Source organism: Mesoplodon mirus (genome assembly GCF_964341445.2).
Source record: "Mesoplodon mirus genome assembly, chromosome: 10".
Lineage (NCBI taxonomy): Eukaryota > Metazoa > Chordata > Mammalia > Artiodactyla > Ziphiidae > Mesoplodon > Mesoplodon mirus.
The window spans coordinates 29905007-29922424 of NC_138986.1; the positions used below are offsets into that span (position 1 = coordinate 29905007).

The 17418-nt window shown below is 40.6% G+C and overlaps 1 protein-coding gene across 2 annotated transcripts in view; it reads right to left on the reverse strand.

The window, feature by feature from the left end:
• The window catches only part of EYA4 (EYA transcriptional coactivator and phosphatase 4), a 257178-nt gene extending 248198 nt beyond the window's left edge, over positions 1 to 8980 (reverse strand). For both annotated transcript variants that reach the window (XM_082633829.1, XM_082633828.1), the window contains exon 1: positions 8885 to 8980. The gene's annotated coding sequence lies outside the window, so the exon portion shown is untranslated. The remainder of the gene's footprint in view (positions 1 to 8884) is intronic.
• Positions 8981 to 17418: the final 8438 nt, after the last annotated feature.

Sequence of the window (17418 nt, forward strand, 5' to 3'; positions counted from 1 at the left end):
CTGGGGAAACAAATATTGGCTATAAAACAGAAGTACCATTACAGAATGTTCTTATGGTGGCTTAGAGTACTTGAGGAACCACACAGATGAAAGCCTTTAAAAATCTAGATAACTGTATGTGAAAGTATTTGTTAAAAGAAATGCCATGCAATGTAAATGGCTAAAACTAAGTTTTCTAATGTCTTTTCTTATGGCTCCAAATAGAGTCTCAGATTTGCCAAGATCACCCCTGGGTATTAAATTTGTACTTGGACCATTGGGGACTCAACTTATGATCCCCAGTCTATGACCCCAAAAAGGACTTTCCGCTCTAAATATCTCTGGAATAGTTGGCCTACTCCAACGGAGGGAAGACAATCAAATTCGTAATAGCTAGTACTCATATCAGACACTATTCTAAATGCTTTACATATATTTCCTTGTTGAATTTGCATATGAACTCCAAGTATGTTCTACTACACATGAGAAAACTAAAGCAAAACCAATTTAATTAACATGCTCATCATTACCGATCATTAGTGTCAGAGCTGTGCTTCAAACTCAAGGAGCCCAGCTCCATATTCTTTGTACTTAATCACTATGCCATAAAAAGAAGTGGGTCCCTCAGATTTCAAGTTCTAAGAAACACCCATTTCTCCAAAGATTTTCGGGATCTCCAGCTTATCCACTAGATCATTGACTTCCCAATGGTCATAAATACATCTCTGCATCATTACACCCATACAGAGAAGTTGGGCCTGAATTCAGAGATGGCAGAGGGTGTCCAGTGCCACCACCACTGCCTTCATTCCCATTTCCTTCACTCATTCACTCAAAAGGAATGTACGGTCCCCTACCTACTGGAAATAGCAATTTACAGAATAGCAAATACTGGTAATAGCTTCAGTAAATTCTCAGTCTAGCGCAGAATTTAAACTCATGTTACCTATTACATTTCAATGTGGCAACTGCTATACCAAAGGTGGAAAGTGGGTGCTTTGGGGACAAAGAGAAAAGAAACATCCAACTCAGCCTCTGGCGGTGGTCAGAGGAGGTAACACTTTGCATCCTGAGTCTTGCAAAAGCAGCAGAAAAGGAAGTTTCAGGGGGAGGGGCAAGATGTCTTCCAGATAGAAAGAAGCACATGCACAAAGCCATGAAGTGGAAATGACCAGGCTGTATTTGAGGGCTGCACTTTTTCAATCAGCTGGAGAAGAGATTTCTTATGAGTGGCTGGTGAGAGGTGAGAAGGGAAACTTGAGCAAAGTTCTCAGCTTCAAGGGCCTTGTAGATCCTGCTAAGAATTTTAGAATCTGTCCTATAGGCAACAGGGAATTTTTTTTTATAGAATTTTAAGTCAAGAAGGGACCTGATAAAAATTGTGAACAGATGTGGTTGAACAGCCTCAGGATGGGAGGAGATTCTTGGAGACAGATCCAGCATAGACCAGAGTGGTCCCCGAAGAGAGACAGTCAAGATACCATAACTATACTTTTAACGGCAAAGACAAGATGACCAAGCATGTGTAGGACAAGTGTCCCCCTACAGCTAACGTGGTAATCTGAGGATTAAACCTGTGACCTTGGGTACCATAGTTACTTACCAGGCTAACCACTCCTATGAATGGTATATGCCAGGAAAAAGTAGAACTCATAATCATAGACTAAAAGTCCCAAAGTCTTCAAAATTATCCAGAGTAAGAAAAAAAAATCTATTCATCTCACTATAATTTTGGCATCTCTTCAGCAACACAGACAATGTAAAAAGTATTTAATAAGCATTTATCATATGCCCAGAACTTTGCTAGTATTTTCATGAATGAAGCCTTTAAAAACTAAAGTCAACAACTGAGAAGACAAAACAGACCTAAATGAAGTCTTCTTGGGTTGACTAAGAAAAACAAAACAGTAGCATCATCTTAATACCTAAAGTTCACGTACAAAATTTCGGTAGTATTGATGTTCTTGACCAACTCACTGAGGTTTGCATTCCAAAGTTACCTACTAGAAGCACAACTTGAGATTACTAAAAAACTGCAAAAGGAAAATTCGAATGTGACTCGCCCACTTTGTGATTAAATTTGGCTAGAATTACTTGAGTCAAAATCATATGTGAATACACATTTGCATTAACATATAAAATTTGAAGTGAAAAGAATTAGCTAATTCAGAGACCTGTGGACTCTGCAAGTCATCATCACTTTCAACATACTGGACACATTAAGTTAGAAATATTCAATCTCTTAGTCGGAACATTCAGGTCTTTTCAAATCCTCTAACATGAGGGAGTTCAGAGTCAGAGGTGAAATGTAATGAATAGATGCCTCCACTGGGTATATGCAAAGGCCTGTGAATTGTGTATATGACCTTGCAGAGAATAAGCCCTCCTGGTATGTGGTAGACCTACTTGATTAAGGATAGAATTTCAAATTTAATGTTATTGCTTTTGTGAGCAGAATTAAACTTAATGGTATATGAACATAAATTTTTATGATTTAACTATAGCATTTCACAAGAAATGTCCCTTTCATTTTAAAAAGGAAGGAGGAAAGAATAACAGAAACAGTAGCAATAATTTATGTGAAAATCTAAGGTCAAGTCAATTTATGCCACTGCTGATATGTCTTCATAAAGTCTTTAAAGGAAAAAAAGATGCTCCAATCAAACAAACCTTTGTAGAAACAAATTCTATGTGCCTCATTCAGACTTGTAATTCTATGTGGGAAACATTTTGACTACTTTTTATTTTCTCAGTACTAAACTGAAAGAAAGTTGCAGATCAGTTGATAAGAATATTCATGTTACACTAGGGTAAACTGACACAACTTTTGCCGATGTGTTACATTGTGCTTTGGTTTTTAGTGGATGACACACTCACAGACAGCAGCAGGTATTCTGAATTGACCCCTTCCGTCAGAAGACTCGTTTTATTTGCAGCCTGGATGACCCTTACAGAGACTTTGGGAGGCCAATGGTCAGAGGCAGGGCTGATGAGTGATTCACAGGCCACCCACATCCTGCTTCACGAAGGCAGTGGACATTTCTCTAGTGGGCATAGTGTCAGCTTTCACTTGAACAAAGCGTACTGTGGCTGAACATGTAAATCAAAACGAAAACCACTGCTTCATTGGAAAACACATTAAAGTTATAAAACAGATTATTAACAGCAGAACAAGCATGTTCACCTAGAGAAAAACCTTAAAAACGCAAAGTCTGATATCTGTGTAAATTGAAAGTGTCTCCGAAATATAAGTGAGCCCGTTATCATTTAAACTGCCTCTAGAAATTCATTACACAGTCCTCATCCGTTGGTTCAACAGAAACGTGTAGATCTGAGATTCATAACCAGCATTCAGGCTTAAGGCAACAAGAGAAAAACTGTAAAATTGATAACATCTAACTAAAGGATGAGGCTTGAAAAGTAAAGGAAGAGTCTACTTGTAAGTCAAATATTAAAAAGGTCTGGACAGAAGTTCTCAACATTTGGGGAACATTCTAGAATACCAGTTTCTCCCAATGTAGTCATTGGCCATCAACCTTCATGATTTTGGCTATGTTAGCCAAGCACTTGTTCACTGTTATTTAATATGTTTCTTTAAATAGGTGCTTTTAAATTTTCTTCAGCTTCAATCCTTTTTTGGTTTTGCCTTAAACAACATTATCCAGGAAATTACAGGTTTAATGTGAAATTTTACATATTTTCCTAATATCCTTAGAAATAAATATATAACTAATAATATAAAAATAAAATGTTTGGGTACCACCTAAAATGAACTCATGTGTAACAGGTGGCAGCAACTGCCTAGGGCAACATTTAAGGATGGGGATCTGGGTTAGGGGGGCAGAGATGAAATCCTGGCTCCACTCTACTACATAATTCTCATCTGTAAAATGGGAATAATAAAAAAGGCACCGTTGAGAAGATTAAAATTAGCTAATCCACATAAATAACTTAAACTGTTTTGCAAAAAGTAAATAAATCCTCAGTAAATGTCAGCTGTGATGTGATGATGATGATAATGATTGATGATGTAATTACTTACACAGAAAGATTACAACTATACAAAAACTGAACTGACAATTTTTATTTTAAAATATACTTTAAGGTCTCCATATACTTAAGAACATATACTTTAGATATGAAATTTCAAGATGGTTATTCTATATTGCTTTAATGCAAGTTCACTTTGAACCTATTCCGATGTGATCACAGTAATCAGACTTTGCCTAAAAATTTCAATTAAAAAAAAAATCTACCTGTGGGGGAAAAAAAATAAAAAAGCTTAACATGATAATATAGGTCCTTCTCTCTCAGAAGTACATTAAAATAAATTTACTTACTGTACATACATAAAAGCTTAACAATATGAGCTGTTTTATTAAAATGTTTTACATGGGGAAAAAAATTAGAATTCCTGACATTTTAACATGGTATTACTCTTCGTCAGCCATGAACCGAAATCTCAGGGTGAGAAAAGGGCCAGACCAATGCTGAAAGGTTTCAAATATCAAACTATACTATTATGTCAGTGCCCTAAGATCAATTAGCACCTTTCAATGACAGAAAAGGTTACAGCGAGACTCAGAGGTACACACTCTGCAACTGTTTTAAACCACCATGTAAATGTGGTTTTGATAACTCGAAATGGTTTCTATTTTTAAATTCATCTGTTTCATCTCTTCTTCTGGAAGAAAGAAAAGGAGCTAGGGTGGTAAGGATAGTGGTATTTATTTTCAGTACCACTCTCCTAGTAGAAACCTGGATGGGACATGGTAAGAATCACAAACTTCACCAAGGCATATCCCAATGTGCAGAGCCACAAGCAATATTAGGTGACAGTAATGTTTACAAAGTCTTCAAACCTCTTAAAAGCAATCAGATTTGCTTATACTACTTCGGAATATGTGATTCTTGTTTATTTCTTCCACTCAAGTTCAAACTAAGTGAAGCCAAGTTCACTCCATGTACAACTTAATATTCAGTGTCTCCCACGATAAAATTTATCTAACTGCAAAATGCAGTCTCATGCTAACTGCAATGAAATACACCACTGCACCTCACCCATCTCTAGAACGAGTGCCTGAAAGAGCATGTCATTTCTTAGTTCACTGGGAAAAATTCATGAGAGGAGCAAGTACACTGCAAGTCATCCTATTCCTCCTGGTGTGGATTGCATTCACCCAGTAACTGTTGTAATAAAATCCTCCAACGGTATTTCTGAATACAATTAGTTTAAGATACTCTACAGGGAGACACATTATAAGAGTTTAGGATATGTAAGAATAATATCTACTTGAAAAAGAAACTGTCATGATTATATTCTCACTGAAAAAATAACAAGGTGTTTCATAGATGTTTTGTTCAGCTCCTCAGTGAGGGGATTCAGAACATCTACTTTTGATAACACACTCTTCTGTTTGTTTCTTAGATGAGTGATCTGAAATATTTACAACGAGACAGTACCTAATTTTAGGTTTTAAGTGCTTTAACAGCTCCATGAAATATGACCAGCAGCTGCAATACAGAACTATGGTGAATAAACTTCTTGTAAAGGGGGGCCTGTTTTTACTGAATGTTCAGTGTTCCTGCATTTACCTAACAGAGGGGAAAAAAGATAATGAAAAATAGAATAAATACTTGCACTCTTAAATTACTTAACATTTCACTAAGTCTTGAAAAGGATTATCTCCCCTCTTCTTGAATTCTGTATAAAAAGTGCGAGCTTCCACTGGGAGAAATAAGTATAATTTTATTATTTGTGAGTTAGAATGTGAACTTTCCAACATCCTAACTTTTCATAACAGTAGTCATGGTTTTTCTATCATTCTACATTTCTAAAACTTCAGGATAATTTAATTTTAGTGCATAAAATTTTTAAAAATGAAATACCAAGCCACATAAATATATTTTTAGACATGGCATCAGTCATTTAGAGCTTGCAACAGAGATTGAAAACATGAAATGGGATACTTTATTTCCCGTGGCTATGTAAAATTTATTTACACCCCAAATCATAATATAAATAAAAAGAAAACTCTTAGAAATGGAGGTCTTATTTTTCTTTTCTGTTTAATTCAAAGAGGTTTTTGAGAGAAAAAAAATAAATTACAGCAAAATGGCAACCTACTGATCCACTCTCAAGAAAGAAACTTTCATGAAAAGACAATTTTTTTCAACTGCTTCTACAAATCCTCTAGAATGCAGCATCTGTACTTCTTAATAAGAGTAATGATTATTTTTATACAAATTTCTTTTTACACAAATCTTAGGGGTTTTTTAAATTTTTAAACTTGAACATAAACTTAAATATTCTCTAAATATATATAAAAAATTTTCATTCTGTAAAGAAGAAATTAAGTCTCTAATATCAGTAAACTACTTATTCATTAAAAAAGAATAATCAAGTAAATCTTTTAATTTCAGTTATAATCGTGAAACAACCTCTAATTACGGTGGCCTTAGGTTGACGCATACTATTTTCAGATAATTGGCAAAGGAAAACTGGCTTTTGAAAACCTATTGATTTTAGACCTTTACCTATTATGAAAGGCAAGGATATATCCTTAATAATCAGAAAAAAAGGAACAGTTTTCAGACAACCTAATTATGTTACTTTCAAAGCTATAACTGTCAAGGGTTTTAACTGTCTTCTACAGCCATTTCCAAAAAAAAAAAAAAATGGTTTAACTCTGAATGGCTTACAACTTTTAATGAGGCAGAACAAACTATTTTTATGGTTTATAATAACAGTAAAAATGAGTGTAGTTGTATCTGCATCTGGTATTGTTGCCATAAAGATCAGATTCTGGCAGTCTAGCTATACACAAAATAGTTTCCCTCTTCTTACTACTGCTATCTATTTCTTGGGATAATGTTATACCACACCCTACTATGTACCAAATATTTTGTTTTAGGATTCTCTCCCGGCCCCACCCCCTTCCTAGCTTTTGGCTCTTCAGCTATAAACTGGCCAGAAATATTTAAAAAGAAAAAAAGTTGTGGTGGGGGAGGGCAATGTTTCTGCTTAAAACCTAATTTTACCCGTGAAAGGTTACATCCCTGTCCTGAGGAGGTTTTCAAAATAAAACCAAAAACAACTCAACAGACACACACACAAAAAAACATCCTCAACTTTCAAGACTGTCAGTCACCTACGTGCAACTCAAACTTCAGGAGCTGTAGAAAGGGAGCCCGCGGTGCTTAAATGCTCCTAAGACTCCCACCTAAGTCCAGAAGAAGGAGCGCCCGCTGAAACTGACATGCCCGAGGGTGCAAAAAGTGGCCGCAGAGGAGAAGAGGAACAAAATGCCATATTCGAGAAGATATGTTTCGCTCCATCAATTACGTTGATCCCAGGGTGCCAAGCCAAAACCGGTAAGGGAGAAAGAAAACTGTTAAGTATGAGCTCTTAATGTGAAACCTAACCTGTTGGTTCTCTTAGGTATCAGATTTTGGAAGTGTCTGTAATGACAGCCAGGAAAGCAAATTAATGGCCAACGGCCCACTGGGTTTGAACACAAGACTCCTGTTACCTCCTCACAGATCAAGTACACAACACACACGCACACGGAGGTGCTCCACGTGGAACTGCTCTGAAACCAAAACACACGCCCCGTCGCCATTCTGCACCTTGGCAGAAAGGTCTGAGGGACCTGCACCTTCCTCCACTGCCCTCAGATTAGGATTCATGAATGACTCTCTGCCCGCTGGGCAGTGCAGGGCACAGACGCCGGCGGCGAGGGGAGAGAAGACCGACTCCAAACGACAGCCTCCCACACACGCGCTCACCCCAAACACAAACCCCGTTAGCGTTCAAAGGAAGGGGAAAGAGAGGTGGCGGTGAGTGGAGACGGTGCCGCCCCAACTAGGAAAGGGATGACAAAAATTAAGCTGCGCTCTCCGGTTTCGCCACCGCTCAGGCGCGGCACTCGGTCGGCAAATTCCCTAATGGCTCCAAGCTGTTCCGAACACTGTTTACAAAAGAAAGAAACATCTTGAAAATGCTACTAAACGAAAGTTCTGGCTGCTGTGCGGCGCAAAATAAAACAAGCACACACACACGATCTACTTCCAAATCTCGCTTAACGACGCTGAAGCAGCGAGCCGTTTCGAGTCCCGCAGCCGCCCAGACACCGCAGGCTTTGGAACGAGTAAACGTGCTCCCCACGGGCCCGGCCGGGTCCCTCCGTTTGGAGAAGTTATCATTCCTCCACGGCATCCGCGCCCCGGGCCAATGAACGCGAGTCCTCTGAAAAGGCGCCTCTCGTTTCACGGACCCTGGCAAACGGCAGGAGACATTCGGCCCATGCCACATAACTCTTATTTAAAGTGGGACGGCCGCAGCTGAACAGCCCGGTTGGTGCCTCGAGATGAGAACACAAAGCATTAAACGTACACACGCACCCAGCACCGTGAAAACCCCAGGCGCCTGGGGCCCTCCATGGAACCCGGGTCAGCATCCTTGAGTCTGACTTATATAGGGCGTCCAGGCAAAGTAACAAATGTCACAAGAAGGACGCAGGGGAGACGCAGGGGCTCGCGCCTCTGCAAGGCGGGGACGGAGTGCAGGTATGGAGCGGTGCAGCCTGTTCCGCGAGGGCTCCGCGGGGAAAGAAAGGCTCGGCAGGGACCTTCGGGGCTCCAGGCCGTCCTCCAGGGCAGAACACACCGCGGCACTCAGAGCGGCCCGGGCCCTTGGGCAGGCGGCACTCCGCAACGAAGCGCCCTCGGGGACCCCGGTTCCCACACACCTTCCCGCAGTGCGCCCACTGTCCCCAGCGCTTGGCGCCCCCGGAGGAGCTGCGCGCACTTTCCGGAGAGAGTTTGCGGGATCCCTGAAACCTGGAGCCCGCGGGCCCCGGAACGGGGCGGGGGGGAGGGGGGCGTCGGAAGAAGAGGCACTCACCTCCTGCCGCCCGGACCGTCTCGGGATCCCAAAGTTCAAGTGTCTCCCCCAGCAGCGGATCCGTGCGTCCGTATTTAGGTACTTATTCTCGTGCCTTCCAGTGTTGAAGTTTCCCCTGAACGCTGTGCCTCTGGTGAAAAGAGGACATCCCCTTCGGCCACCCCCCAACAAACAGCTTACACCAGTGGGGGAGAGACGGGGCGGGGGGAGAAGCCGGCTACGAGGGGGAGGAGGAAGGGAGAGGAGCCAAAACTCCGGACCGACGACAGAAAGAAAAGAAAAAAAAAAAAAAAACAAAAAACCGCGCGCCCAGCCACCGCGGTCCTCACTGCCCGGCTCTTCCCCAAGCCCTTTCCCGCTCCGAAAGGGGAGCGACAACTTCACGCGGCCCGGCTCGAAGTTTTGCGCGGAAGCCGGGAGCGGCAGAGCGTGAGCCTCGCCGCGGGCAGCCTCGCACTTGCGCGCGGGGCGGGGGCGGGGGACGCCGGCGCCCGCGGCCACTGGAGGCCGCCGGGGGGGCCCCCCCCGGGGCAGGCAGCGGGGGGCGGCGGCGCGCGGGGAAGCGACTCCTTTTTATTCGACCTGGAGCGATTGCCTGTTGTCATCGTTTGCGGTCCCGCGTGGGGACCGCTCGGGGCCCTGGGCGTCCCCAGTGGCGCCGCGGTGATCTCTGCGCCCTCCGCGCCGCCCCCACCCCGCCCCCACTGGCCTGGCGCCGGCCGCTGCCACCTCCAGGCGGAGGGGAGGGACCCGCGGCCGCACTCCCCTCCCCGGACCGGGGAACGGCTCAGTCCCCACCTGCTTCGGCCCGGCAGCCCCCGAGCTGTCTGTAATTCGGTCGCTACCCGATCCCTGGGTGTCGGCCACTGCGGGCTCCCTGCGAGACTCCTTTCCACTTACCCCAAGGGAGGAGAGAGGAGGAACTTCTCCTACTTGCAACAACGTAAAGTAAAATCCACCCCACGTCGGACTGGGGAGCTTTCTCTGAAGGAAGGAAATACCCTTTTCGGTGAAGATGTATGCGAGGCACGAGTAAGCAGTCTGGGGATAGGCTGTGCTCGAAGGGCCTGGGCCCCTTCCAGCGCTGGACGCAGGTATAGGCATCCCTCCCAGACGCCCAAAGGTCGGGCTGCGACGACCGACTTCCAAGGCAGCGTCAGAGCTTCCCCAGGCACATTGCTGAAGGGACATTTCATGCGTAAGCCTTCTGCGCATGCAGTATGCACCCACATAGGATCTAATATTCTACATGCACGCACGCGGATATCACAATCAGAGATGTGAGCAAAGTTGGCAATAAACAATACATACATTTTGTATCCATTTAATCACCTCTTCGCAAAACCTATTATCAATGTTAGGAATATCTTTTTTAATTGTCGTTGATTATAAGTGTTTTAATTTATTGAGAATTTACTGAGTGTCAGTCATTACAGTGGTTACTTGCGGTACATGTGAGTTCATGTAATTTTCACAACTCTATGGTGGTTATTTAATCCTGTACAAGAGATAAGGAAACTGAGGCCCAAAGAAACCTAAGGGATGTTCCCCAAGATAAACTCAGTGGTCTCAAAACACAAAGCTTATGATTCAACAAGCAGCCACTTATACTGCCTTAGATGTGGCCTGAGAGATTACAAGTTAACTAGTAGAAATTACTCCCAAAGAAAATTTAGTTCTAATATATTATCAACTGAATTATATTCTGTACAAAATTTAGAAAAAAATTTCACCCTCTGCTTTACCTTAGTCTTAAGCAATGGAACACCAACACTGTCAAGTTTAAACACAAAAACAAGTATTGAATACTTGTAGCTTCCACTTATTTTTTGATTAGTGGGGCATTATCTACAATTAGGAAAGGTGAGGTTGTAAATTTAAACTGATAAATGTGCTCATTGTTCTCATCACTCACTGGGTGTTCTTTCCTGCAGATTTATTTTGGAGGGCTTAGGCACTGTCAGGCATGTTTCCTCTTCTGACGCTCAAGGTAGAAAGGGTTCTGGCAGTGGGTTTGGAGCAAAGGGGATTTGGACCATGATCTAAAGCCACATTCCGGCCTGAGAGGATGCCAGTTATTATACACTTAAGAGGGAAATATCAATGGGCAGATTTAATTAACTTTGCAGGTCTTATTTTCCCCATTTTACAGGTGAGAAAACTAAGGGCTCAGAATTTTTAGCAACTTGCTAATAAATGGCAGACCTAAGATTCAAACAACTGCTAGCCACTGTCATGCTATTATTATTAGTGGTAGTAGTGAGAAAAATAGTAATTATTTTAGTACAGTTTATATGTTACAGGCAAAGTATGCAATGTAAATGTCTTGTCAATCATTCACTGTCTAGGAATGCTCAGTGGCTATAGTAATTATCATGTGAAAATTAAGTACAATGCTGAATGTAATACTCTCCTCATAAGGCCACAGATTTTTAAATTTCGTTTTGGTATGAAACATTATGTGTTAGTTTGACCTCTAATTAAAAGTGAGAAGATGCATACTTTGGATAAAATAAAAATTCATACTTTAGTGCAGCATATTGTTCACACAGATGTAGTCTTTTAGCATGTTTCTTTACTCCCTTCTAAAATCATATTTTCAGCAATACTGATCTTGCTTTCAAATTACTTTTTTCCCACATAATTTTTTATAATCTAGATAAGAATATGTTTACAGAAGTTATCTCCCCCCCAAAAAAAGAGAATCACATCACAATATTAGTTAACTTCTTATTACTACTTTCAAATCCATTTACATAGCCTTAAATAAACATATATTACATAGACGCCACTAGGACTGATATAAAATCTCACATTTTCAGTCCAACTTTGAAATAAGTTGAGCCCAAGAAATTTAAGAATTTTAAGGTTGTATAGGTAAAAATGTTTTGCATATTTAGACAAGGCATTATTTACAGCATTTCTACTGAATACTGCTTTTATAAGTATTGCCATATCACCTTTAATATTCTTGACTCAAAATTATTCTTTAAACAAGCCATTTTTATTATATAATTTTATATGATAAAGGAAACTTTTTATCATCATCATAAATGGAAAACCAATATAATTTGCCACAAATAGAGCATGACCTTGCAAATAAATCTTTATTATAGAAATAAAAATTATCTTGTACCACCTAAAATTATCTGACACACCAGTTTGAGAAACACTTGCTTAAAGAATTACACTCCTTATGTCCCCTCGGCTTTCCAAAACAAATTTTCCAGCCTTCCATTTCCATTACTGTAGAGAAATGTTGAGTCCAAAATTCTTTTAGGTGTGGCATTTAAAATTATGGTACTAGTCAATTGTTGATTTCCATGCCTAAAATATACTTGAAGTATCTGAAACTGAAGTGTCTTCTTAAAATGAATTTCACTGTTTTGAATTTTATTTTATTTACTTTTTTTACACAGCAGGTTCCTATTAGTTATCTATTGTATCCATATTAGTGTATATATGTCAATCCCAATCTCCCAATTCATCCCACCACCACCACCCATCCCCGCTTTCCCCCCTTGGTGTCCATACATTTGTTCTCTACATGTGTCTCTATTTCTGCCTTGCAAACTGGTTCACCTGTATCATTTTTCTAAACTTAATTTAATTTTTATTATTTTTCTTACTAGTAAAATTCAAACAATTCATAAGCCCACAATTAAAAAGCAAATTACTCTCATGGGAGATCAGAGCAGCTACTCATTACCTTCTGCATTGTTTCTCAACAAGCACTTAGGACTTAGCCACTGAAAAAGAAACAAACTGGTAACATCAAGAAGTGGCAGCATCTATTGGGGCAGTCTGGTACTGCAACAAAGTTCTACAAGGCAATGAGAAGGAATGGAGAAAGTAGATCAATGGAGAGGAGCTAAAAGAGCCTGAAAGGATATGTAGGGAGGAAAATTCTGAAGTCAGAAATCTGCTGGAAAATTCTGGAAGTGATTCAGAAACACTAGCAGGTCCGATATGACATGAATCAGACCATCAGAATATCCATGAACGTTCAACTTCATCTAAGAAAGGACATTGGTTGCTGGGGGGAGAAAAAAAATGTGACTTTATAGTGAAAATCAGTGGAAATAAAGGACTCATGTATTAGCAATTCCTTTAGCCAACCCCTCCTGCAGTTATCATCTACTCTTTGTTTATTTTGAAAGTGTGCATGGCACCTTTTTGGCATTGGTTAGTGTGTAAGTCAAATTAAACAAACAAAACCCTCTAAGAGCTCACAATCCAAAACTTTATTTTTATTTTCATTTTATTTTAAAGTAACCTTAAGGGAAAACCTTTCCATCACTTCAGTGAGAGCAAACTTTAGGCTAAAAAATGGAATAAGCCTATGACTGAACACGAGTTCATGTGCCCGACGCCAAACTAACCAAAACATCAGAGTTTGGAGTAGAGAAAGGATTATTCCAGGGCCAAGCAAGGAGAAGGCGTGCTTTGGAACTCAGGAAACGTTTTAGGAGACTGAATGAAGCCTGATTCCTACAAACAAGAAGCGGGGGACACAGAAAGGATGCGTACCCGGGAGTGCACCACAGGGTCCTGCTCGGTCCTCAATCCTACATTCACCAAAAAAGAAGCCAGAAGACTGGATACTTGTAGAAATAATCCTCAAATAGATCTCTTAAATTACTCATTTTTGGTACCTTTAAAGTCCAGCTGGAAGTATACACAATTCTTAAAAAATAAAGTCATTTGGTTGTCTCCCAATACATTCTAAGTCCAACCCTTTGAGTTTTGGGAGAGTGGACATTTAGAGGCCAGTATCAATATGAACTAGGTTTAACACTGTTTTCTCTACTACTCTGCCAATGACAAAGCAAATGGAGATAAAATATGATTGCCCAGGAATCTAAAGTGCTGTGCTGTTGGTTTTCTAAAATCTATAAATAAACACACTTTCTGAGTAATTTTTGTGCAAACAGATCAAGCTTAAAAAGGTTTTCTACTGGTTAGTGAAAGTGAAGAAATCAGATCTGCAGGGGACCTGTTGGGTCATTCTCTTCTGCCCAGCTCTCTGCTAAACTTCCTCATTCTTGGCTGAGTCTCTAAAGAAAAGGAAATGCATACTCTCTGGGAGACAGCTTCATTATATTTACTTTTCAATTCTATCTTGAAATTTTTTCTCAAGTCAAATCCTTTTAGTGCCATATTATGCGATCCTACTCTATCTTTCGTGTTTACACCCAACCTTCAGATGTTTATAAACAGATATCATGCCCACTTTTAGTCATCTGTTAGCCACGTTAAACAAATGTAAGGCCTTTTAATCTGGTTTCAGTTCAGTCTCTCCAAGCCCTTAATCATTCGTATTGCTTGTCTCTGAACTATTTCCAGTTTCCTAGATGTTCATTTTTGTTAGGGGTACCCCACATTGAATGCGTTATTACAGGTGTGGTCTCATTAACATAGTAGAACAAATCCTACATTTTTTTTCTTCTGTGGCACTATGTTATGGCTTCCCTGCAAATTCCCACCAACTCATGCTACTTTCATATTCTGACGAACTTAGTGTAATTTTTTTCTCTATTTTCACCTCACAGGGTGTTTCTTTTAGCATACTATAACAATCCTGATTTCCCTTCCAGTACTTCAAAAGCACAGTTTTAAATGATAGCAGTAGTCAAAATATGAACAAGATCACTTTGTTTTCCTTCTGGTTTCATTGGTCTGTAACTATCTACATTTCAAAATAGGTAATATCCAATTAATCTCTTTTTTATACAACTCTTTATCATATGTATGTATGATATGTATCTGCTTATGAAAAATGTCCACGGATTATAATTTGAAAGTCCCCAAATACACAATTCAATGAGGAAGTTTACTTTATGGATGGCAAATAAATTGACTTGACAATTCTAAAGTAATGCATATTATAATATCACTGAAAACTATAATGAAAGTTTTGTAATGTCCATTCTTTCCACATATTTTATAGCACATTTAGAAACTATTTATACAATGTTTTTTAATTTGAGGCATATATTCTCAGTACCAACTCCCATTAAAATGACTGTTCTGTTCATCTGGTTTCTTTATTCTTCCACCAGCCCTCTCAAAAATAGTGGTCAGGACTAAGTACATCTACTTGCAGACCTAGTAAATCCTAGAAATCTGACTTCCACTTCCATCCCTTTACTAACCTCCTTCTCAGAAGGCTGGGAAGCCTCACCTGCAGGTCCTGTTGGCATCCCAAGCTGAACATACTCCAAGCTGAAGGCGCCAGCCCAGCCTCTCCCAACAGCCTCTCCCACCAGCTCCTCTTGAATGAATTTTGTCTTTGACTTTGAATTCATTCTTCACCTCTCTTTCTTACCTTGCATAGGCAATAAGTCAAGAGGACAGGTATATTTTGCATTGGCAGTGTCTCCTCCTCTATCCTTCCCTTTCTTTATCACGGCTACCTCCCCAGGCCCAGTTCCACATTTACCTCTTCTGTCACCATCAGCCTCCCCCTTCTGTAGGCTCTTTTCTGCCAATCCATTAGACAGAGATGAGTTTTTCTTTCTCTAAAGTACGGCTCTTCTCTCAGTTAAAAATCTCCAAGAGGCTCCAAACATCTATGTAGTAAAGTACAAACATCTCAATCCAGCTGTGACAACTGTCCAGAGCAGATGTGGCAGAGCAGAACCTTGCATCTTCCTTTCCTTTCCATGCACAGTACCTTGTATCTAGCACTTGATTGACAGTTACTAAAAAAATAAAATTAGATGCTTAAATGAAGGATGAACAAATACTCCAATTGATAACCTGATTGCACTAGAGCAGAGGACATCCAGTGTGATGGGGACCCTCCTCCCGTGTGTTTAATTTGTGTGTTTCAATCTAACTCTTGTAGGATCCCCTTTGGGCAATTTGATATACCCTCTAAGCCCAAACCTATTCCCTGTTTTGTATTCTACATTTTACTATTCTACATTAACAGGGATAAAGTGTTCTGTGCGTATCCAGTAGTTCAGGATCTGTGATGAAGCATTCCAGCTTCATGATGGAATTTCCAAATTAGCCTATGGGTTCAAAAAACAGAGAGATTGGGTCAAGATTTCAAGATGAAATGAGCTAGTGCACACGTGAGACTCTTTAGGGAAACCTTTGCACTGGTGCTTCTCGATTCTGCCTCGTCTGAATATTTGAGTGCTGAAAACGCTGTAGCCTTCTTCTCAATGCCCTTTCAGTAAGAGGCACTGTAAGAATTGACCCTTTGTCCCCATGGGAGCCAGTGAAGAAGCTATTTTAATTTTGAATGAAAATAAAACACATAAACACTTAATATTTTTTTTTTCCCAAACTGGCCTTATTGCCAAAAGAATTCTTCATAACTACCAGGACTAAAGCCACCCAGGACATCAATCCAGAGAAACTCAAGGGCCCTGTGGCATTGCTTAGTGTTCATCCTGGGTTTCAGGATCTCAAATTTCTCAAACGCTCTTCTTTCATTGTCAAATCCTTTTCTCAGTCTTCCTATTCGAGGACCTGTTGTTTGGTGAATGGCCCCACTGACATGCTCCTCGTTGGAACTTTCTTCTCCTTTGGCTTCTGTGGGTCTGCTCTGGCCTCAGTCACCTCCACCCCTCTCATCACTCCTTCTTTATCCTTTCCTTGAATCCCCTCTGGCCACTTAAATGTGAATGTTCCTCGGCACCTGCTCTCAGCCTTCACGTACGCTCACTCAATGTAGGGAGGGACCGAGATGAACCAGGCAGAGTCCCTGTCCTGCAGGAAATTTCAGTCTAGAGCAGAAAATAGCACATTTAAAAATAGTTATTACATGAGAGAGAAAATGTCAAGCTCCTTAAAAGAAACATTGACAAACAGGCTATTTTAGTTCAGAGCAGAGAGTTTGTTTCCAGCTAAGGGAACGAGCAAGGTAGTATTTGGACCTGGCCTTAGATCATGCAGACTGTTTATGCCTAGGAATGTGTATAATTCAATACAACTCAAACAGAAGCTGTTGTCTCTCCCGTTCAGCCTCGCCCCCCAAACAAGACACTCCTCGCCCTGTGTTCCCTTACCTATTACCAGCACCAGTGCCCTCCCAGCCATCTAGAGGTAGAAATGAGTCCTTTTACTCCTTAGCCCTGTTCATCCACTTATTCAGTCCCATAGCTTCCACTTCTGAGATAAGTTTGGCTTTCTCCCCTCCTCTGTCGTTTTTTTTAAAATTCTAACTTAACCTGAGCCTCATTTACTCTATGCAGACTATCTATATAGCCATGTAATTGGTTTTCCCATTTCTAATGCCTCTCCCCACTTCTCCTATCACATTTTTCACTTTACAACATGGTTTTCTTCACATTACTCCTTTAATTTTTGGAAGGGAAAAAAATATCTTGAAAGAACTTTTAAAAGTGTTCACACTATTTTGCATGACTATGTAACAAAAAATAGGACAAAGATCATCCAAGTATATCCAGGGTTAGTTTTAGGAGTCTTGCATTTTTTAAATATATCATTCATTTTTATGTAATTCCTTCCACTGTTTCTCTAACTTGCTTACTCCACCCTTGTCAGAAACCCACCAA